General features: G+C 48.8%; 1 long non-coding RNA gene across 1 annotated transcript in view; it reads left to right on the top strand.

Moving 5' to 3' along the window:
* Positions 1–15,022, top strand: part of LOC146799537 (uncharacterized) — a 136,839-nt gene that overhangs the window by 66,076 nt on the left and 55,741 nt on the right. The window contains exon 2 of the long non-coding RNA XR_014968938.1: positions 14,142–14,184. This is a non-coding gene — a long non-coding RNA (uncharacterized LOC146799537). The remainder of the gene's footprint in view (positions 1–14,141; positions 14,185–15,022) is intronic.

Raw genomic sequence — 15,022 nt, 5'->3', positions numbered from 1 at the left:
TAAATCAATTCTCACTTGAGCCAAGTCCATTTTCTTTGTTGGGCAGAAATGTATGCCTCTCTTTAATAATAAGGTTTCCATTTCCGTTATGTGTCTTTTTGATAGATTGACTACCTGTAGTTCATCCATCATGTGTTCCTCCTCTGGCGCATGCTTCGTGTCTCTGTTCCGATTTTCTCTGCGCTCTCGTTTGCACCTCTTTCCCCTTCACTTGGGTTTCTTGGGGTCCACTGGTGCCCTCTTCCTCTTCCTTTTTGTTGGTATTGTGTGGTTTGGTTTTGTTCCCACTGTCTCTGCTGCAAAACGAGTCGCATATCCCCTAAAAATCTGAGTTTTGCTTGGTCTGGTAATATCCCAGATTCTTCTTCACTTGCCTCAGTTGATAATAAAGATGAGACACTACTTGAGATTTCCTGCATTGCTAGCCGGTGTTTGTTGTTTTAGTAAATCATATTTTCTCGAGAAAGTGAATATGCGTCCCTCAGCATAATCTACTGAGTCTCAAATGAATTTATTATGTTTGCGCTCTCGCACAATATCTTCATGTTTCTCAATTTGGAGTTCTAGCTCCTCTTTAAACTTTGTCATTTCATTGGTCATTTTGAGTTGTGATATTTCTTTTTCTGTCTCATTCAGTTGTTCTTTAATTTTCTCCAATCCAATTCCTATATGTGTTACTAGTATTTCAATGAATCCAAGTGAAGACTTCAGTATAAAGTCACCCCATTCCTGCAGTAATTCATTTGAGCTGTCTTGATGGCTCGGCATTAGCATTATTCTCAAACCTCTTGGTACCCTCTGTACTTCCAAATATTTTCTTATAGAGTCTTGGAGTCTTTGCCCCTCCAAACAAACAAACAAAAGAGATCAAAGTGGCAAACAACAAAATGTGGGAGATTCGTCAAATAATCACGTGTAAGACACAATACACCGTGTATGTGGTAGAATGTCCTTGCCCATTATTGTATGTAGGAAGTACCATCTGTGAATTTAAAAAACGAACAATGGAACATGTAAGAGCAACTATCCACAAGGATAGATCAAATGCGATTGCGAAACATATGGAACAACATCATGAGAGCAATTGGAAATGTCTGAAGTTTTATGGTATTGAGACAGTCCCAAAGAAAGACCGCGGTGGGGACAGGGAGAAACTTTTAAGACAGAAAGAATCCCGATACATATTAAAACTTCGAACTCTAAGTCCACATGGCCTAGATCAATCTGAGGAGTTATATATTCATTTATAAAAGAAAAAGTTTCTAGTACAAGAAATAAATATGGAAAAAGAAAAAAAAGAGAGAAAACAAATAATAAATCAATGGGAAGTACAAGGAATATCATTTAAAGATGGCACAGATATTAATATAGGACAATGCTCATGATCAATCCCCACTGGAGGGGCAAAGACTCTAATGAAATGGAGGCTTTAAAGATAAATAATAATAATGGAACCCCACTGGAGGGGTGAAAATGGACGAAAAGCTAGAGCAGAAAGGAAAGTAAAGGAAAAAAGAAAAAGAAAAGGAAATTAATTAAAAGCCTTCGTCACAGGATGGAAATTAAATGAGAACTGTCTTCCTTTAAAGATTATAATGAATGATATTATTATTTGATTAAATTACATATAAGTTTCATGTATTTTTAACAAAAAACTACAGCACCCATAGTACATTGCGATGCTCCCATCACCTGACAGGAGATGACGTATCTCCATGTTTGTAATGTTTTTTAAACGCGGGGGAGGGAGCGGTCACCTGATCGTGAACAAGGTATCTGTGATACCGAAACGCGTAGATCTTGACGCTTTTGACCTGTGGAAATTAAAAAACGAAAGCTGTGCACAACCCCAGGAGTGCGTCCCGTTTTTCTTTGTAAAAGGAATATGGTGTTATATATATATAAATATACATTTATGCCTGCGACCTCTCCTACCACCGAAATAAAGCTGAAATACCCCTCCTGGAGTGATTCATGCATGATATCAAATTAAATTAACATAACATAACCTCCTTCTCCACAGATTCCTTTTCCACCACCCTCCATCAGTGCCCCTCCCCTCTCCATTAGCCCAGCATATCATGTCAAAGCACTCTTTTTATCACACACTCAGTACACAGAGACAATGAACCATACAATACGCAATCAATGTTTAGGAAATGTTACATAAGATACTGCAAGATGCAAGGTGCCATAATCACATTATCCATGTTGATAGGCATTATATGCTAAGAGAGCTGGGTCTGGAGAAGCACAAACTCAGAATATAAAACACAGTTGGTGGGGTTGTTGTCTTTACCAATAGGAATCTTTTACTACGAAAGGAACACTTTTTTAGCAAACTTAAAATAATAAAAGACTACGAAAAAATAAAGTTCTAAACACATGCCTTGCAGTTTGCATACAGCTCTTTAGTGACAGTTCATAGCTATAGTCCAAGGGTGGTAATTTACGAACTGCAAGTAAAACAATCTCTGTTACAAGTTACTTACTGAGCGATCAACATAAAATACAAATGGCACTCTTCCTGAATTATATGTTTTTTACGGTCACCACTGCCACTGATTATAGTCCTCTGCTGGCAGTGGCGTAACACCGGCACCAGCATCACCCGCGGTGTGGCGGGCCCCCACAGCATAGTTCTTTTGCCCAAGAGTTCTTGACAAATTTTGTAGCGGGGGCCCCTCCATGCATCTTGCAGAGGGGCCCCCTCAAATTTCGTTATGCAACTGTCTGCTGGCCTCTCTATATGCAATTTTTAGGTCGCGCCTGAGCCAGCATGCATGCGCTGCACTGCGAGGCTTCTTGTAAGTACTCTAAACTACTCCGTGTGGGTCTGACTCCTCCCACACATAGGATTGGCTTTTGCGTGTGTCTTTCACTAATGAAAGCACCCAAATGGCTAAAGGCGGGTGCATTTCCCACCTTCTTTTTAAATGTTTACTCCCACGCCGTTTTGCTCTCGGGAGCAAGCAGCGGCACGCAGGGATGCAGCTGCATTCCTCGTAAGTCAGGTTACCGTGCTTTCTCTTTCGCTTGTTTTCTTTTCCTGTCGTCAGCGTCTTTTATGTTTTCCGTGTGATCAAGGGATCCTGTTGTGTGTGTTAGAATCTCTTTTGTTTATTTATTTGTTACTATGTTATATTTTCTGCTAGGCAGTGACCATTCCAATACGAATTGTCATGCAAAACAGGAAAGAGCTAAGATTTACATGCCACAGAAATGCATGTGCCTTTTTGCTTGTGTGTCTGTGCCACGGAAGTGTAAGTGTCTTTACCCGTGTGCCTGTGTGTGCGATGCACATGTTAGTTTTTCTTCTCCACTTTGAAGCTTTGCTTTCAGTGTCAGCATGCTTCACGTGTGATCTTCCGCAGCCGGCACCCATCCCTCACGCTTACTCTGCTTCCATGCCCATGATTTTTTACCTATAATATTGCCCAAGGTATGTCCCCACACGTGCAGTGCTTCTCTTGACTCAGTGCTTCTCTTGTAACTCTTTCACACGTGTACCACTGGTCCACAAGTGCCTGATGCTTTACATGCGCTTTTACCCCAAGTGTAACCATCCTCTACATGTGCCGTGCTTCCCGTGGCTCTGTGCTTCCCGCGTAATTCTGCCCTCGTGTACCCCTTCTCCCCACAAGTACTCTGTTTCTTTGACAGATGCTTTACGGGGAGTTCTGCCTCAGGTGTAACTCTCCTCCACATGTGCTGTGCTTCCTGTGTGTCCGTGCTTCTCTGGTTATTCTGCCCCGCGTTTACCCCTTCTCCACAAGTAACCTGTTTTCCGTGCCTGATGCTTTACTTGGAGTTCTGCTTCAAGTATAACCTTCCTCCACACGTGCTGTGCTTACTGTGTGTTCATTCTTTGCTCGTTATTCTGTCCCGCGTGTACTCTGTATCCCCACTAGTACCCATTCCCCCTGACGGATGTACTGCTGTGCCTCCGGTGTAACCCTCCTCCACATGTGCCCTGCTTCCCGTGTGTCTGTGCTTTCCGTGTGTCTGTGCTTCACTTGCTATTTTGCCCCGCGTTTACCCCTTCTGCACAAGTACCCATTCCCCCGTGACAGATGCTTTAGGTGGAGTCGTAGAGCTCTGCCTCAGGTGTAACCCTCCTCCACATGTGCCCTACTTCCCATATGTCTGTGCATCACTTGTTATTCTGCCCTTCTTCACAAGTACCCAAATCCCGTACTTGATGCTTTTTGTGGCGTTCTACCTCGGGCGCAGCCCTCCTCTACATGTGCTGTGTCTTACGTGTAAATCTGCCCCGCGTGTACCACTACTCCACGGTTACCTTGCATCCCATGCTACATGCTTCATGTGTAATGTTGCCCCAGCCTTGTGCTTCCCGTCTCTCTGCGTTGCTGACATGCAGGCGTGCTTTCGCCGTAGCACTGCCCTACGTGCACCCTTGCTACCTTTACTCCTGTGTTTCATGCATAACACAACCCCAGGTGATCTCTCCCTTCTCTGTATCCAGGCTTTGTGCTTGGCTCCTCAGGGTAACCTTGTACCCTGCTCCACGCGTATCATTGCCTCTAATGTCCCCATCCCCTGCTCGGTCCTCAGATTCCTGTGTACTCCTGTTTTTTAAGCAGCTTTCACGTTTAATCCATCTCGGATGTTACCCCTGAATTTGTGTTCCCTGCTTCATGTGCATCCAATACTTCAGTTGTAAACATGGGTCACCGACACTAAAATTCAGGTGCATCTCGTTTTATGCAAACACGCTTCCCTATTTGATAATGTGTGCTACATTATAATAACACCTCATCTGCCACTGTAAACACACCATAAAGATGCAAGTCAGAGCCTTTGTCTGTAGTTAGAGAAACACAGACGTTAGTGCCAATATCGGCAACACTCCCCATCCCTCCCACAGCAATATCTTGGAGAAATAAACAGACAAGACACCTTTTATGTGGAGAAAATTGCTGTAGGTTTATTTGCATAACAAATATGCCAACACGGTGGGTTATCTTGCGGGCGATACCAGGGCAGGCAGCCCCTTGCCATCTTCCCACCTGATTTGAGCCGAATTACACCGTGGCCCTAGCCAACCAGTGTTTGCCAGATTTGGGGGAGGGGATAGCCCCTCCCTCAGGTGGACCGCCAGTCCACCCCCTTACTCACGCCCCCAGAAAGGGGGCGGAGCGTTGCCGGCTACCCCCGGTTGCTCAGGTTCACAACCACCTGTAGGACTAACGGGGCGCCGTCGCTCCTCCAGGGTCCAACGAGAGGACCTCCCTGGGGATATTTGGCCTTTGCACTCTTGTGGTGCTCATGCAGAGGGTACCCCTCTGTACCTTACAGCCTCTGGATCGCCCTGTAACTCCGCCACAGCACTGGGTGTGGCCACTGTCACCCCAGGGCCCCCCACACGATAGGCCTAGTTACCTACACCCTGCTGATTCCAAGGCCTCCCCCAGATCAAGCAAGAACAGGTCCATTCCCACTCTGGACAGGTGTATCCCATCTACATCCAAACACCCTGTGGCCTTGGCGTGCAGTAAACCATGCCGGATGAAACCAAAACCCCTTTGTTCGGTGAATTTATGCATGGCACTGTTAACCCTCCTGCATGAGGTCACCATGGTTTCCCCTGAACGCGCCCCCTGCTACACCTGCCGGGGGATTATTTCAGACCACCATAATTCACAGGTCCCCAGTTTGTTGCTCAACTCACACAATGTGGCCCTCATTTCTTGCCACAGTGCCCTTCTACCCAGAGAAGCCAGATTATTCCCTCCCAGGTGAATCACCAACCCATGCCCACCAGAGGTTACCTAACTTACACCAGGAGGATTTAATTACTGGCCGCAGTGCCTTCCTACCCGGGAAAGTAGGATCATGCCTCCCCGGTGTATGACAAAACTGTTGGGAGGGGAGACACCCAGTTCGTGCCGCATCTTCTACAGCAAGCTGTTCCAGCGCATGCCTGGGACCCCCAACCAAATGATCTCAGTGGAGTGCCACAGTTTCTCCAGCAAGTAGTTGTAGCACATGCCTGGGACCCCCAACCAAATAAGTCAGTGGTGGAAACCCATGCCTCCATTTCTAGAATTCCGCCCATCACGTCAATCACAGGACGCACGGACATCCCTTCACCAAGACCTTTGATCCTGGCAAAATAAATGAATGCTAGGTTGCTAACACCCTTTTTTGAAAACTGCACACCAGTATAAACAACTACTCCAGCTGGCACATAGTTGCACTATAACACTGCCTCCCAGTGTGTCTTTGGAATACTCCAAGTTTGCCTGCACATGATACCTTAACCTGTCTTCCGGCTACTCCCCAGGGTGGCTGCGGACGGCTGTACCTTTTAAAACCTTTGGATTCCCATCGTCCCCCCTGCCTGATGCGCTCCGCTACTGATTGCCCATAGCTAGCTTCGGAGATCACGCGGTTCCTGGCACTGTACCCATCTGCCCTTGCATGGCCTACTAATGCCATGGCATCGCACCTGACCCCCGTGTTCTGCTTCATAAGCATGACAATATAGCGCAACCCGCCAGGCTGTCTTAAAAAACTAGCTATGGAGCCCATAAGCCAGCTGTTGTTAGAGGTATCCCGGTGTGTCAAACAGGGGCCATGCTTTGGCTAGTGGGACCCTGGAGAAAATAATACGCACAACTAGCCTGCCCTTTAATATTCCAAGTGCCTGCAGGTTCCTCCCCTTCTGACCATGATCAATCGCTGATGCGTCACCCTCCTTCTGACCCAACCCTGGTGTGAGTGGCCCTATGCCAAACCTCTTTTAGTATATACCAGGCAGCTGGCAAGGGGGTGCTGAGAACAGGGGGGGGAAGGCTGAACAGACTCCAATCCCCATCCTACTAAGGGTTATGACTGATGATGCGTAGCTGACCCGTGCACCCACCCTGGTTCTGCTGAGGGACGATCCCGTTAACTGGCCACAGGTTGGCCCCTCCCCCGGATTGTTGATACAACTGTGATGAAACAATATTGCTGCATGGCCCAGTAACCTAGGGGAATTGTCTTTTGTGCCTTCCCAGGTCAGTCCCCTGCCTGTTTGACCCTGGTCAAATTCTTGCAGTCCTACATGCTAATTGGGATGATCGTTAGATAGACCCGACAGGGAGTGATCCTGTGAAAAGAGGTAGGGACCACCACCACCATCAGGTGAATCGGTCCATGTTTACTTTGCCATGACCCCTCCTATGCCCTTAGGAATCACCATAAACAACCTGCAAGTGGCCATGTGGCAGGCACCCAGCGGGACCTGCCAGTCCTTTTTACCTTCATCTCCTTGCCGCATAGCGGCAATCACTGCTGCAGATGTCTTGTTGCAACCACTACTCGCCACTCTTGACCAGTGATGTTTCAAATTGCTAAAGATTTGTAGTTGCCTCTCAACCCAGTAAGTGGAACATATAGCATGCGTCCTGAATGCACAATAAATGTGATGTTGTGCAGGTCTAGTGGGATCATAACACTAATAACTGTGCATAGTACACCCAGTACAATCTTAGTTTTTTCTTGTTGCTTAATAAAAGCTGTTAATTGTAATGCAACTTCCTGGTACTAATTTTATCACACTCAAAGAGTGAAAGAATGAGCAGGCTACTTATGCACTGAACATTACAGGTGGGGTTTGTAGCAGGCACATGCGTCAGGGAGCTATCTTGGTTAGGAAAGGATCTTTGACCTGAGGAATATAGCTCGATCTCTATGCCAAATGCAAGAACACATTAGGAAATGTACTAGTATTCAAATCTGTGACAAATTGCTTAAGCACAGTGCTTTGCAGCAGAACATGACAGCTTGGCGCAGTGCTTCTAGGGAAGGGTACAAGCTGTTACACCCGGCTCTGAGGGAGCGGGAACAAATATTGGACAAGGGCATGTCAGAAAATGGCCAATCGTCCCTTCAAAATTAAACGAAGTATAGATTAAATAAAGTATAAGCCTGCAAAGCTGAGCCCACCCCGTGAAAAGGGTGCTACATAGGTCACCCTCTTCTGTCATTGCCTCCATGGATATAATCCGCCCCTTGTCTTACCCTTCCAGCAAGGCTAGAGGTTGGGCTGTATTTTGCAGGCCCAAGAGGAGTTTGTTTTCCCTAGGCATGCCTCTAATTCCCATGCTGACTACCGCAATGGGCCCTGCCCATGAGTGTATATCTAAATCGGAGGCAAAAGGACATGTGAAAGGGCCCATCAATCTAGACTTAAATGACACCAAATCATCCCCCAGAAAGATCACATTTATTGTGAATGGGTATCCCTTACATTCAACAGCAGCCAACTAAAGTCAGAGGTGTAAGCCATAGTGGTATTGGTGGAATGTAATTTCCCGCCAGCCACTACAAGTCTGTCAGTGGTCAACTTGACAAAGAATGATAGACCACCTTGCCTTCCTGAAGGTGGGTCTGTTCGGTTGATCATATGACCATTATTCCCGAAAGGAAATCCCACTGTGCCGTTAAAACTAAAGTTTTAAGACCGAGAGGTCCGATAACATAGCTATCGGGTCGGGCAGTGAGTTTGTTCACTGCCAATGTGCCTTAAAACCACAATATCTTGGTACACCTGACACCTCCACCCAGAGTCCTTCTACCGTATCTGGTTGCTCTTGGGGTGACTGTGCTAGTGTTATCAAGGTGTGAGGCTCTCCCCATGTGTTTATGGCGCGCACCGGCTAAGTGCAATGGGTTGCCCCCCTTCATGGAGGGGAGAAAGTAGCGCTTAATTTGAGTCGGTGGATTCCGGTGCTCGGCACTGGAGCTTGTAACGGCCTCCACAAGGTGGCGCTGCCCAGCTAAATTGTAGATGACTATGACAACAGTTAATCATTAATATTATGTAAATTAGATTCCTGTTACCTGTCTCCAACTCCATTCTTATAGCTTAGGGAGGCTGAAATAGGCCGGCTTGTCACTTGTGGGAGCGTGAGAGTAAGTAGTTGTGTTGTTACTATCAGTGGCAGGGGCAATGTGTGGTGCAAGCTTCAGGCCTCCCACCAGTATCCCCCTGAGAGGAAAGAGGGGGTGCAGCAGTGTTGGGCCAAATCACTGTACCAGCTGATGTTACCGTGCCCGGCTGTCATGTACCCCTTTGCCTGCTGGGGACCCATTACACCAGAATGGCTCTTACCCTGCCCATGGCCAAGTCTTCTGCAATCTGGGCAACCTAATGCATCGAACCACCAAATTGGCCCTCAAACGCCCATCACACCAAGCAACTCCAAACAAATTGCCCTTCTCTCTGCCACATTGGCACAACCTCCCCTGTGAGTTGGGGGGGTCCTCCTAACCCCCCGCAAGTACCAGAGAGAGCGATGACCTCCAGTTGCCCAGGTGAGACGTGACAAACGGACAAACCTGCTAATCACACTGACATGTCCAGCGGGTGGACCTACGGCGGTGTAAACGCGCCTCCCCACCCCTCACAACCGCTCAAAACAGCAGTCCGTCGTCCTTAACAACAAACTGGGAGGCTCATGAGCACGTACAAAACGCTGGCTACCGCACCCCCTACTCTCACTCCAAATAGTCTAATAAAATCCTAACTGAAAAACGCTGTAAATTCATTTTCGCTTCTGATCTCGGGTTGCATTTAATCACAGATAATGCAATAACGCTTATCCTGGCTTGTATATAATATTGCAAATGCTTCAGTTCTGAAAAGATGATACTGGCCGAACTAAACGAGTCTCTTTTAAGTTCCCTCAAAGGCAGAGTGTTTTCTTTTTTTTTGGGTGAGGGCAACATTGGGGAGCCCGATAGCGACCCGTCTCAGCACCGGCAGGAACGGGACAGGCAGGACCGGGCCCGCCTAAAGTCCTGGGGTAAGTTATCTGTGCTGTAGTAAATAGCTTCCACCTCGCACTAATTCCAAGGTGTCTGATTTTGTACAGTACCGGCCTCAGCACAGACACGTGAATGTAAATATACATATGTTGGGCTGGTAATACCTTGTATTAAGTTTCTTGCCCGTTTGGACTGGATAGGCACAAAAGGCCACGATCGGGCTTTTAGGTCGTAGAACAACCTCCTTCTAGTCATCACCCAGCCCCATTTGCCATGGTGTTGATGTTTCAAACGTGTACTGGGACTGGTTTAAGACTGAAAAGTATCCGTTTTAAAGAGCAACGCTGTGACGCGGTAAAAAGGTGCCCTGAAATATATTGCAGACATTTTAAAAAAATTATGTGAAAGGTGTGTGCACTCAATCACCTTAATAACAAATTAAACAAATGTGACAGTGAAAAGGAGGATTGTGTTTTTAAATATAACCGCTTCTTTTAGATTTACACAGAGGTTGCCAGGATGCCGCCAAACAGGTTTCTTCCCCGGCCTGTGAATCACGAGACATTTCTGATTGCAGCTAAGTAGTCGGAAAACAAGCAAACTACATCCCAGGGCACTAGGAGCACCGCATGTCCCTTAAACAAAGCAACTAGTGACCACACCGTCATCCGCTTCAGTCAACACGCATACACAGACGTCACCCAATGATTACACTGACACTTTATTTGTGGGTGAAGAACTGCTGCAGGTTTATTTCATACAACACAGTATGATAATAAAATTGGGTTATCTTACGGGCGATCCAGGGCAGGCAGCCCCTTGCTGCTCCGCCCGCATGGTGAGCCAGCACACACGGTGGGTCGATGCCCGGCAGTGTGGCACATAATTATTTACAGATCATCCACTGGGTCACGTGATCTGTCTCCTACTCCCGCCCCTTCCGACAGGGGCGGAGCGTGTTGTGGCACACCCCCGGTTGGTCAGGCCCCCAACCGCCCGAAGGACTAACGGGGCGCCGTCGCGGTCTTCCCAGAACCCCCTTCGGCTCCTGGACCTTGGCTCGGGCACCCTTACTGTGCCGGACAGGGGTACCCTTACTGTACCGCCTGTCGCAGAGGTACCCTTACTGTACCCGTCTGCATCCAGATCGCCCTGTAACTCCGCCTGCAACGCAAAAAGAACACATTAAACATTCCAATAACGCGCTGTGCCTGACACGTGAGGTAAGTGGAAAGGGTGGGAGAACGCGTGTCCAGGCTGGAGCGGCGCGCAGGGAACAGAGGAGGAACTGGGCGAGGGGGCCTCCTAAGTAGGGGGGGGGCAAGCCGCGCCCCCCCCCGCCCCCAACGGCCTGCCTCCAGCTCCACACTATTGGAGGACATAACCCTAGCGGGCGTAGCCTCGCGCGCGAGGCAGCAAGGGGGAAGGCTCCGACGGGCGGCCACTAGAATGCTGCCCTGCTGATGTCCCACTGCTTGGGACGCGGGCAGCGGCATTCCATTCACTGCGACCAAGGGCCCAGCCGGTGACCCGATAGGCCGCAAGGCAGCGTCCTATGGCCACACAAAGAAATCACACAATAGGTCAGCCTGCCTGGCCCAGCGCAGGCAATAACCAAGAAATCACCCCTCCTTCCTGGCCAAGAGACATTGACGGACCCGACCAAAACGGACCCCTCAGCTTGTGTGATCGTCCGACTCGGGCCCAAAGGGTAGTCTGCTGTGGTGGTGGACACCTACCCCCAGATGGCTGCCGTTTTCACATTACCCCTTAATGAAGATAGCGCCCCCCCCCCGTCTGAACTGACCGCCTGCTGCAGCTCATGAGGTTGGGGAAAGTAACCCCTTCAGACCACGCTGTTTGGGGACTGGGTCACTACCACTGATATTGTCCGGGTCGCAGGAGACTGCACGACACAACACAGGGTGCCTAGAATCTGCAAATCAGATAACTATCCTAAGAAGTGTCTACTTCATCTTACCGTGTGCACCAGTTTTGCCCTTGGGGGTGACCCACTAAGGTTGGAAGGGGTCCGAACTCGCAATCTTCAGTCATCGGGTTCGCATGCAACTGTAATATGTGCCCGCAACAATCCTTGCTAGCCCGGCTACCACTGTAAGCCGACTGTTAGAGGAAAGCGAGTATCACTAGTATTGCTGCAGGGGCGGGCCCCCGACCTGCATTTCTTAATACAAAACTGCTCGGAGCGCATGCCACCAACGTCCTCACCCCCAGGCGACAAAACAAGCCAGGCCGTGTCCAGGACTAGACCGAGCGTCTCAAACCAACCCCGAGCCGCGGCTCAGTTCACTTACAAAGGTTCCACAAAATAGGCACCCTAACCTCTTTTAAAAATTCCCCTCCGCTAGACGGGCCCAGCACGAGCCGCACTGGAAACTGGCATAGCAAGGGTGGGCATGATCCTGCAGCAAAGTTTAATCTGGGACTCGATATAGGCTTCTGGTAGTGGACACCATTCGACATAGCCTGCAGTTCAATTGAGGCCACATGCATGTCGGCCCACCCATTCACACCAGCGCCAAGCCAGGCACACCTACCCAGGATCACAGGGTGTTGCAGACGCGGAGACCAGCTCCCGGCTCATGGGCCTTCCAGTCGACCCTCACACCGTAGTTCACATCTGCATACACCTGCATGCCTCTGCCCTGAAGTGTGTCTTGGGCGAGGCCTCGATACCACAACCGCATTCGCACTGAGCCAGGACGAGACACGAGGTGGCTCACAAAGTGTCTATTAATCGCGCAGTATCCCTTAAGATTTCGCAAAAAACCCGAGAGGGTTGGCGGGTCACCCACATGGCGCTCAGTCGTTCCTCCTGCTCCTGAAGCCGGGGGCCAGCGAACAAAACGATGCCAAACCAGGGACCGCAAGCAAAGATAAACCAGATTGGTCGCTAGAGCTCCCTAGCCCGTCAAACGGTTTTTAAAACCCTTCAAGCAGTACCGGACAAAGGTGACCTCGTAGCCCCGTGAGATACCTCCCGAGCCACAACCCATACCCAGGGACACCACACATGGACCCGTGGAGCTGTACCAACCCCCTCCCGTGGCGATCCGCAGCCGCGGCGATGGCTGAGAGCTGGATGCCATGCCTATTTAATTAAGTGGGGGGGACGGAGTTCTCCGACTCACCGCAATGAGACCCATATAAACGGCGTCAGGGCAGCAGAACAAAGAGGGCGACCAATGGTTGGGAGAGGTATAAGTACCTCACCCCCCGCCCCCCTCCTGCCCGAAAGTAACATGGGCATATGGACCCTTGAGGGTCCCAAAATACTGCAGCTGACTTGTGTGCCATCGTGTGGCACTAACGGGTGCTGCTCTCTTATGAGGGCCCCCTTCGTGGGCCCGAGGCAGCCCTGCAGTGCTTGCTCCACTCATTGCCTATTCCCCAGCGCAGAATTTCCCTTGGGGCTCTTACTAAAGCGCATGCGCAGTCTATCGGGTTCTCATGCACGCTGGGTATGTGACCTTTCAGTTATTTCTCCTCCTGCCTGGGAAAATCCCAAGTGACCCTAGTTGCTTATCTTGAGGCATTAAAAAAACAAGTGTTTCTCAGTCATAGATTGTGACAGCTGGCATTGAATTCTCTGTAATTCTCTATTAGTCTATCAGGCTCCATGCAATTTGAGGCACCATGCAATGTGAGGCGTAATTAGGAGAAATATGTTTATTTCTTTTAGTTTTTTCCTCGGTACACATAAAGGAAAATGCATTGCTGGATTGTTTTTGTGCAGGAAGGTGGCCCTTACTGCAGAAAAACAATCCTCCTTACAACACAGGCACCCTTGCACCATGGTGTAAGGGTGCCTGTGTTGGCGCTAGGCATTCAAAAGGGCATGCTTGCCCTTCCCTGTCACTCACTGCAAGGCAACAAGGTGACTCGCTGCGCTGTGTGAGGTGGCCATAAATACGGCCATGGTATTCTTGTACACATTACTTAGTTGTCTTAGGCTGTGAAAATCAACCTTTCAATATGAAGATGCATTCTGCCAGTAGCAGCTGGTGCAGGTAAGCTCAGTGGGCCGGTGGGCTGGGGAGGGGAGCTGCGAGGGGATGTCGACAGACGACAGAATAAGAGTTATTTATTTAATTTGCCCTATTCCATCGTCTGTCAACATCCCACAGCGCCCCAGCTCACCGCACTTACTTTCACTAGCCGCTGCTGCATTCTGCTAGTGTGTTCAATACTATAGATTAAGGTTTATTCGATTGCCTGATTAATCATTGCAACTGCTTTGTTAGGATATTTAAATTATAATGTATTATGTAGTGATTCTATATGTTTTTAACCTAAAAATAATAAAATGTGCTACTTGTGGTTGTTTCTTCTTTACTTAGGGGTCAAGAGGCGCCATTGCCAACGCGGAGCAGAGGCGGTCAGGTACGTTTTCGTCTTAATTTCGTTCTCCCGTGCGACCACCCCCTCGCGACTGCCTCCTTGCTCTTTGAAGAATGTTTTTGCGTGCATTGAAAAACAAAATGCATACTGCGTGCGCGGCTCTGTATTCACAAACGTGGTCTTTTTAAAACATTCTGCTTTCGTTTTGTAATGATATGGGCATTAGGTCAGGTACGTTACTCTCACTAGGCGCTATAGATAGATAGTTCATGATGTTCAACCGATTCTTGTGTGAGATGTGCTCTGTCGTAAGTCACTGCTTGAGTCCGTTCCCCTACTTTCTTAAACATGCCTCCTCGACGGTGGAATTCACCAAGGGGCAAGGCCGATGGTTAAGGCTCGGCCTTTGGGGACGGGCAAAACGGGCAGAGAAGGAAAAGAACTCTGTCCTTTCCTTCGTGCCCAAAGAAGACAAGGACAGTGTCCAGTTCTCCCGCTGCTGGCAGCTGCCCCCCCTTCTCCCCTCCTTTGTTCCCCCTCTTCCCTCTCTGTCTCGCTCCTCTTCATGTAGTAACAAGCATTGGCATAGCCAATAGGTCTGGCTTTTGGGACCTTATAAGTGTTTAGCCATGTGTGCCACCATTACTACATAGAAGTAATAAAGAGGAAAAAAAAACCTGGCTCACGGAGAACATCAAAGCGGCCGCGAAAGTGAGGCATGCGCGCCCGTGCACATGCACTGTAGCTCTAGGCTGCAGTGGTAGCACTTTTTGAGCCCTCACAAAAAGTCTCGCCAGACCAGCGCATGCGCTGGGTCAGGCGAGACCTAAAAACCGGTCCGAGACTTCAAGAAACAGGTATTACCTTCTCTTTCCTCCTT

Source organism: Triturus cristatus, chromosome 9 (genome assembly GCF_964204655.1).
Source record: "Triturus cristatus chromosome 9, aTriCri1.1, whole genome shotgun sequence".
NCBI lineage: Eukaryota > Metazoa > Chordata > Amphibia > Caudata > Salamandridae > Triturus > Triturus cristatus.
Note: the sequence above shows the minus strand (reverse complement) of the source record. Positions and strands in the feature narration are given on the sequence as shown.